At 40.0% G+C, this 8,638-nt stretch overlaps 2 long non-coding RNA genes across 3 annotated transcripts; one reads left to right on the forward strand and one right to left on the reverse strand.

Moving 5' to 3' along the window:
• Positions 1–1,443: 1,443 nt before the first annotated feature.
• On the forward strand, positions 1,444–1,946 carry LOC109706153. Its single transcript, XR_002215094.1, has 3 exons — positions 1,444–1,516; positions 1,614–1,681; positions 1,798–1,946. It is a non-coding gene; the product is annotated as an uncharacterized LOC109706153 (long non-coding RNA).
• A 634-nt stretch (positions 1,947–2,580) lies between these two features.
• Positions 2,581–6,163, reverse strand: LOC109706154. 2 transcript variants are annotated; one of them, XR_002215095.1, is made up of 6 exons: positions 5,441–6,163; positions 5,203–5,322; positions 4,845–4,960; positions 4,654–4,751; positions 3,548–3,662; positions 2,581–2,811 (listed from the first exon to the last, which is right to left on the reverse strand). It is a non-coding gene; the product is annotated as an uncharacterized LOC109706154 (long non-coding RNA). The 2 variants fall into 2 exon arrangements; XR_002215096.1 differs by lacking the exon at positions 3,548–3,662 and having other exon boundaries at positions 5,441–5,979.
• Between the last annotated feature and the right edge of the window lie 2,475 nt (positions 6,164–8,638).

The raw sequence follows: 8,638 nt of genomic DNA on the forward strand, positions 1-8,638 counted from the left end.
CAACCTGATTTCAAGATATAGGAAAGCCATCACTCCAACATGCCTGCAACTTGTTCATTTCAAGTTTTAAGAAACACATTTAACTTTATTTTCAACTTTAGTCACATGCAATTCTTTATTGTTCAATCATTATGCAGAGATATGAAGTTCTCCACCTTAATACAGCATTCATGTCTTGAGATAACGTAACTGAGGTTGGGAACATGTGGTGCATGCTTTCAAAAAGAATAACAGGAAGTTTAATAAGTTTGGACTGGATTTACAAGAAAAAACTTCAGTAGAACAAAGGAAAACGTGAGAATGGTGCATCTGCCCTTATTTTAGGATGTGTCCTTTTCAAAAAGAATAACAGGAATTATTATCATGATCACTTTTGTATGGACCGAGATTTTTAGCTAGTTGAATGTGTATTCTTATTTTTAGATTGCTTAGACTGGTTGCTTTTCGCATGCTTCTATCCAATGTGATGAAGGTAAGGACATAATTTTGGCATTGTAACTTATGGGATGACAGCACACTATCCTTAATGTTCTATAGAATGAAAGATCTTAAGATCTCTATATATGTTCATACAGATATGGCAAAGAGAAAGCTCAAAGTATGCTCTGTTGAGGATGATCAAGGGCAGCCTAGAGAGGAACCATCCACACAACATCCTACACTGTAATACACTGAACTTTAGCAAATTGCGAAGTTCGAGTGTATGGAATGATATGTGGAACTATCCTACATGTTCTAAAAGGCCTAGACAAGTTTTTGGATAAGTTCCAGGGTAATTGGAAAGCTAAAAATAAGAAAGTGCATTGCTCTAGCGAAAATCAGCATTTTCTGCATTGTGTACCGGTACAGCCATCAATGTGTACCGGTACACAGTGGCAAAAACATGGCAGCAAGGTTAATTTGGTAATTTCACATCTTATCTCTATCTATAACCCCCCAGCACGACTCCAGGAGCTCAGTAGAGGTTGCTAGAGTCCAGAGAAAGCTTCTCCCACCTTCTCCACTTTCTCTCTCTAGGGTTTCTCTCTCTCTACGAGTAAAAGTCGTCGTTCCGCGCCGATTTTGCGCCGCGCTCGTTGCTCGTTGTTTTAGAGACTCAAAGGAAACTTCTAGAACGTGGGGAGGCAAATTTTTTACTGACTTTTCTGGGATCTTAAGACCCGAAAAAGCTAAGTTGCAGCTTTTGAAAGGTATATGGCTTAAAATCTCTCTAGTTTAAGATTTAGTATCGGATTTTGAATCGTTTTGATTCTTTTGCTCCTAGCTGAATTAAAAAAGGATTTTCAGCAGTAGAAAGGAGTGATTTGGCTGTGATTTATCTACTTTAATTTCGGAAAAAGTTTCTTTAAAGCTTGATAAAGATAATTAGTGAACTATGACTCTATTTCGGGACTATATGAAGTCGAATTGGGTAAATTGACGCAGTTTGGAATGTTGTCTTCGCAGCAGGTTTTTGAACTACTTTGAACTGAACCTGTGCCCTTGGAAGCTGGTTTGGAGGATATTTTCACCAAGGGTAAGTAGAAATTTTAGTTAGAAAACTGAATTCGCAAGATGCCGGTTATATTTATTAATATTTGACGGTTTTGATGCCGTTTTAATGTTGTCCGCAGTGAGAGTGCGATCAAGCCTTGGATCATCTTTAGCTGACTTGTAAGGGCTTTTGGAGACTTAACTTGAGGTATTAAACTAGCCCAAAACAGGGATTCAAGCCATTACTTTGTACTAAGTGCGAATTATGCCGAAATTGGACATTTCGGTTATAGTATTGATGTGATTTCTATGTTTCGTTTTCAGCAGGGTTGAGGCCTAGTTGAACTAAGTCTCGGGACTTCTTTGGGCTGGATTAAGCCCAGTGATAGGTGGGTTTGACCTAACCAGAGCAAGTGAAGCTCCCCTATGTTCTATTTGTCACTATAGAATTGGTTTAGTAGCGCAGTTTTAAGATTATGCGATTTAAGGGCTTGGAACATGTCATCATAACGTTTGATGTAATTAAAATAGAACCTCTTTGAAGTAGAGAGAACTCATGCATAAAAGTACTTATGTTTATATTTAATTCAGTTGAATGACTCATGGACAAATTTATGATGCTCCTGAGCAAAGAACAATGACACTCTCTTGACTCTAAAGTAGAGAACAATGACATGCCTTGTGACTATATTGATAGTACCATGATAGTGGAAAGTTCTAATGCCATATGTAAATTAGCATTTCTCTCACATGCTTACTAATCTAGTGGATACTAGTTATTGTCAATATTCTTTATATTGAAATTCCGATCAAGGATCAAGAGTGAGAACATTGCAAGTTAAATCATGATGATTAAGACATGTTGGACTATGGATTATGCTTGCTTGCCATCATGCTCATTCGCACACGCTTGTGAGGGTCACTGTCACGTCCCGCTATCGCCAATTTGGTCGATCCGGGCCCGTACACAGACGCCGAACGGACAGAACCTTCTCTATCCGCCCAAGGCTCAACAACAACGAGTACATGTATAAAGAAATAAACAATTCCCAGGATAACATTTCAATATACATGGATTGCACGAGGGCAAGCAACAACCACAGGTGATAGTAAGCTAGCTATACATGAAATTTACTGTAATTTAAAACTTTTAACTGAACTGAATAACTGGAACATTTAGTTATTTACATGCTCTTTAATACATTCATTTACATGTTTCAGTACATCAAAATAAATGACACATGAACCCAAAATGGTATACCACTAGCACTCGGGGGTCCACTAGCTAGACTGCAGGGCTCTTGCCGCGATCCTCGGCCACAATGCTCGCACTGGAACCTGTATGGTTAGTGGTGTGAGAACTACTAAAAGTTCCCAGTGGGTTCGGCCGCCGACCTCGCCGACTCACCCACTAGGTCTACTCAGGCATATGTAGGCAAGAAAGGTAAAATAGATAGTAACCAACTATATATGTAACTACTACAATGCCTGTACAAAGCTGGCAGAAAGCAATATATGAAAACTGTAAATATGTATGTATGCTTTTTACTGAATTTACCCAATCTTTTGGTTAACCCTTTGGTTAACAATTACTCACTGACGCTATCCCAAATATCGGGGAGACACACCTGCACCCGACGGGACCGTCAACTGGGGGAGACGCACCTCCTGGTCCAGTAAAGATGACTACTCCGGAGCTCATCGTTCAAGGAGGAGCGACCTCACTTGAACCAAACAAATGTGAGTATGATCTGATCCCCCTTTAGAGGATTCAACTGACAAACACTGTCACACTTTACTCTAGCTAGTTCATTATACTAGTTTCACAATTCCATTTCTCGATGCTAACCAATCTCTAGTTGAATGTCACCAAGTTCACTATTGTTATAGTCCATACATTCATAGGGTTCTATGTCCATATTCTAAAGTTCACAAGTTCTCACTGTTGATAGAAATTCATACTTTCATTTGCACAATGCCAATACCCTATAATGCATGACTACATTACAAATATGCTCAATGAATAATCATAGACATAAAAGGTGATTCAAAGACTTCGGATAGCACCACCCACCTGTAGGGATGCTAACAACTAGAATCCACGTCTCGAACTGTGCCAACAACAATATCACGCGACTCAATGCAAATAAAGCCGACTTGGCTTCTACCATAATTAGTGCGTCGCCGACCTGTCGAAATGTCAATTTAGACTTTCGAGCAAGTTTAACTTTCATATAGATATAACTAAGAGAGGTTAAACTATAATTACATTCGGCTCTTAACAAATTTGCATTTCTATTCCAAGGTACTTATATACAGGTATATACTATCACTTCTATACACTCTTTATCAACTTTGGGCTTCCATAAACAAGAACCAAGAATCCATAAGGTTTAAGGATTTCAACTCAATCTGAATTTCAGCATGATGCTGAAATTCTAGTTCATGCTGAATTTTCAGCATTTAGATCTCACCAGGATAGCACCCAGACCTCAATTGCAGCCCCAATTTGGTTCCATGAACTTCTACATTTACTTCACAATTTAGGAAGTATCTCATAGTACTTAGTATTACTCGATTCAAATGCAATTACCCTGTTATACTAATTGAAATTTAGTTTTCCTTCCTTAACCATAACCATCTCAATTGATCATTCAACTGGCCCAATTTCAAGTTGGCTACTGAATCAACTTAATGCTGAAATCTGCCAGAAATTTACTTCATTACTCCATAGTAATGAACTCAATACTAAGCAAGTAGTAACCAAGCTTATTTTAATTTAGAAGCTGCACCAAATCGCTTACTTCTTCAATAGTTCAATTTTTCCTCTATGACAATTCAACAAGCCTCAACTTCAACTTAATTACCTCAAGTAGCAGCACAATGTGTATATATATATACATCAGCTCCAATAATAAGAACTCCCAATGCTGAATTTTCTGCACTTGCTAAATTTCAGCTTATGCTGAAATTTTCTGCACACTGTGCTGAAATTCAGCTTATGCTGAATTTTCAGCACACTATGCTGAATTTTCAGCACCCAATACTCTCTTAATTTTTCCTGCTACAAACACAACTCCTTAAACTTCTTTGCAGCAGTAAAGTTCTAAGTTCACATCTGTAATTCAGATTTATTCAAGGCAATTAACAGCACTCTGAACAGTAGGTATATTAGTTTACCTCCAGTCAGTGCCTCTGCCCCTAGTTTCTTGCTCCACAGCTTTAAACACTCCTTCAGTTCAGCAGCACCTCAGCAGCAAGAAGTCACCTCCCAAGCCCTATAAAATTCAGAACTTAGGCTTTACTACTGTAATTCTTTATCCAAGTTAAACCCTTTACAATGGTTAACTCAGGGATAAGCATCTACTCACCTAGATTTCAGGTTTTAATCATTCTTCTAGCAATTCAACATACTAGAGAAGCTCCTTCAGTTCTTCTCTCAATCTGAGCAACAATCATACTTTGCTCAGTTATCTACTTGAATTTCCTGTACAAATTCAAGTACTAATTAATTCAATTTGAACCATTGCTTCTAAGCTATTCTATTACTCAATTAGTTTACTTCCAGCTTTTTACATGAGTAACAGCATCACTCCAATTTAGAATTGAGAGTTAACACATCTCCAATTTCATCTCTACTAACTTATCCATTAACACCAATTTTTATGGTTTAGGTCTAATTCTTATGCAGGTGTTAATTAACTCTCAATTGGAATTGAAGTTGCTTACCTCCAGTTTCAACTTCTTGGTTGAGCTTCTCAATTCATCAGCTTTTACAAGTCTGAACTTCAGCTCTAATAATTCCCAGCCTCAACATGCTCGAAATTCAAACTTGCTGAATTTCAATTCCTGGCAATAGTTCACCCATATAAGGATCATCTCTAATACATCAACTAATCTGCTTAATTGGGGGCTGCATTAAGTACACAGCAGCATCAATAACCTGAATAATTGGCTCGAATCATACCTTGCTTCTCAATCTGGAGCTTCCAAAACCTTCTCTTTGGCTCGGATCAACCCCTCCAGTTGAACCCGCAGGCTACAAGGTTACCCACTACACTCCTCAAGCTTCACTTCTCTCTCTCTTTTCAGTTCTCTATTTCTTTTCCCAGCTGAATCCTTTCTTCTCAGCTGAACTCCACCGAATTAGCTTCCTTCTCTACTTCGTTTCCTTTGGCTGAAGGAAAAGGGAAGAAGAGAGATGAAAAAGGGTGAGAGAGAAGAAGCCTGGTGCTTTGCCAGGTATTATAAACCAGGGATGAGATGATAAGGATGAAATTTTGCAACTTAACCCTCTAATTCCCCATAATTACATTGCAACCCTGTTGCAGGTTTGTAGGCTGGTACCTCACTATTTGCTCCTAGGCTGAGAGAAAAGAGAGGAAGAAGTTGGATGTAATCAAGCTGATGAAGGGGTTACTAGCACGTGTACAACTTCCACCCAGCTGGTGTTAAGTGATAAGACTGGAATTTTGCACATTAGCCCTTCATTTCAGCATAAGTGCATTTCAGTCCAGTTGCAGAATTCTCTAGCAGCAGCAGCTTTAACCACTCAATTTGCTCTTCCACCTTGTTTCAAATACTTCTAATCACTTCCAATTTATACTAATATGCCTCTATAAGTTACCAAATTAATTTGGAAGTATTTAATTCTCAATTTTGCATCAATTTGATCATTTTGACCAAATCGACTAAAATTTCAGCATTCGAGTAATGATAGCAATTGGAGGTCTTTAACCACTTCGATCCATTCGTGTCTATCCTCACACTTCCAAAACCTGTCAAATACCATTCTCAAGCTACTAATTAAGTTTAGAAACACTTAATTTTCATTTTTGTATTATTGTGACCACTTTGATCACCATTAGCTTCTAATCAAAATTCAGCCTATTACAATCTCCCCTCCTTCAATAGTTTCGTCCTCGAAACTTAAATTCATACCTCAATTCTCCTGGTCAAACAAATGAGGTTAGGATTTGCGCATAGCCTCTTCCAATTCCCAAGTGGCCTCTCATCCTGAGTGTTTACTCTATTGTACTTTCACGTAGGGGTAGTGCGATTTCGCAATTCCTTCACCTCGCGTTCCAAAATGCATACTGGGTACTCCTCATAGGTCATATTCTCCTGTAAATCCACTGATTCGAATTCCAGAACATGTACAGGATGATGCACATATTTACGAAGGTTTGAAACATGAAATACATTGTGTATCCCTTCAAACTTCGGCGGTAGAGCCAAACGATAGGTTACTGCTCCAATTCGCTCTAGGATCTCGTAAGGTCCAATGTATCGAGGACTAAGCTTTCATCGAACTCCAAATCTCTTTATCCCGCGCATTGGCGACACCTTCAATAACACTCGATCGCCAGCCGCAAACTCCAAGTTCTTTCGGCGCTTATTTACATAACTCTGCTACCGCGACTGAGCCGTTAACAATCTCCGGCGGACTATGCGTACTTTTTCCTCAGCTTCTTGGATTACATCAGGACCAAGAACAATTCTTTCTCCCACTTCATTCCAATGAATAGGGAGTCGACATTTTCTCCCGTATAGGGCTTCAAACGGTGCCATAGCGACATTTTCTTGATAACTATTATTATATGCAAACTTGGTCATAGGTTCCACTTTAACTTAATCCACAATTCATACATATTTCCAATCCTTTATTTTCAATACTTACCAATATATAGAATTATACCATTCTGTGTTCTTTCCAACTGATTCTACAAGTTCTTCAAGTCTCAATGGCAAAGGAAGTCAACATTCAATGACTTACTCTACTCCGATATCATTTATCATCAAAACTTATTTGTTTTGGTTACCACACCAATTCAATCCCCACTTAAGTGATATGCTTTAGAATTAGCATTCTTCTCATACAATTAGCTACCCGCACTATCAACTTAACCTGCCCTTGTCATCATTCTCATCATCAATAGGTGATAACCAATTCATACCAATAGGCATCATCTTCCTTTAAAGAATATTACTATCTGTTTTTCTCGCGGTGGGGATCATTCCTGCATGACTCTTACTTAAAAGTCCATAAACCACCTTGGTTCATATGTGAATTTATCCGATAACATCCATCACACCAATTACTTTCTGGTGGAATCTACTTTGATTTCTCAACTGACATCGCTATTTGCGATATTACAACACACCACTCAATTGCGAGTGTTCCATCACCCACAAATTTCCACCTCTCAAAGAAAGGTTCATTCTAACATCTCCACACTCTAATGATCTGAATACATAATCCTCCAACATTTCACGTGGCTATTCATTACTCAAGTGTCTCCGAGAGACCACTTTACTTTCTCTTTATCCTTTGATGCTACAAGCCACGATCAATGTCCATTCGCTCTTGCAACGAATTTATACGAACCCGCCACACGTGGTTCAGGCCAAAACTCACTAACAGAGTTGTTTGCCGCACCGACCATCGGTTCCCACAGGTGGACCAAGGGCCACCAATCCTACGTAGGCCTACAGCCTAAACCGATCTCAACGATGCCTAGCGTCTCTCGCTCGCAAGCGCAAACCCAATCATCATCGGGCGACATTCTCATTGGAGAATTCGCACACACTCGAACTAGGAGCAACCAAGACTTCAAACCACGTCAATTCCTCGGGTTGGGTCGCTACACACTCTGTGTGTCCTCGATCTCATGATCTAACACGTGGCACTAGCTCCACGTACTCGGGTCCAAGCTCGGACTATCGTCCTGACCAACTCTCTGCCCTACCCGTAGGTATCGGGCCGCTGCCTCTCGCAGCCGACTGCGCCTGCCCAATGGGCCCAGGCTCCACAGTCACAAAGGGTCCAGGCACGAATCGTCCCCAAGCTATATCCTCAACGGTCGTCCTACACGACATGCTCTACAGAGCTACACACTCTAACGACTCCTAGGCACCTGATGCGAGCCACCAGCCCTACGAGTGATCCATGGCACGCTTCACACTTAGCAATGCTCAAGTGCTACTGCCAACACACTCCCTTGGCTGAGCCACAATCCACACTCGATGGACAACTAACTCAAGTGTCCTACACTATCGCGTCTCTCGCTAGGTATCACACGCTAGGCAACTCAGCCTACGCCTCGAGTACGTAAACACAAATTCCCTCAACTTATTTGAGGTACAACTCAGCTAACTCGCCAAA

The sequence above is a fragment of the Ananas comosus genome, unplaced genomic scaffold (genome assembly GCF_001540865.1).
Source record: "Ananas comosus cultivar F153 unplaced genomic scaffold, ASM154086v1, whole genome shotgun sequence".
NCBI lineage: Eukaryota > Viridiplantae > Streptophyta > Magnoliopsida > Poales > Bromeliaceae > Ananas > Ananas comosus.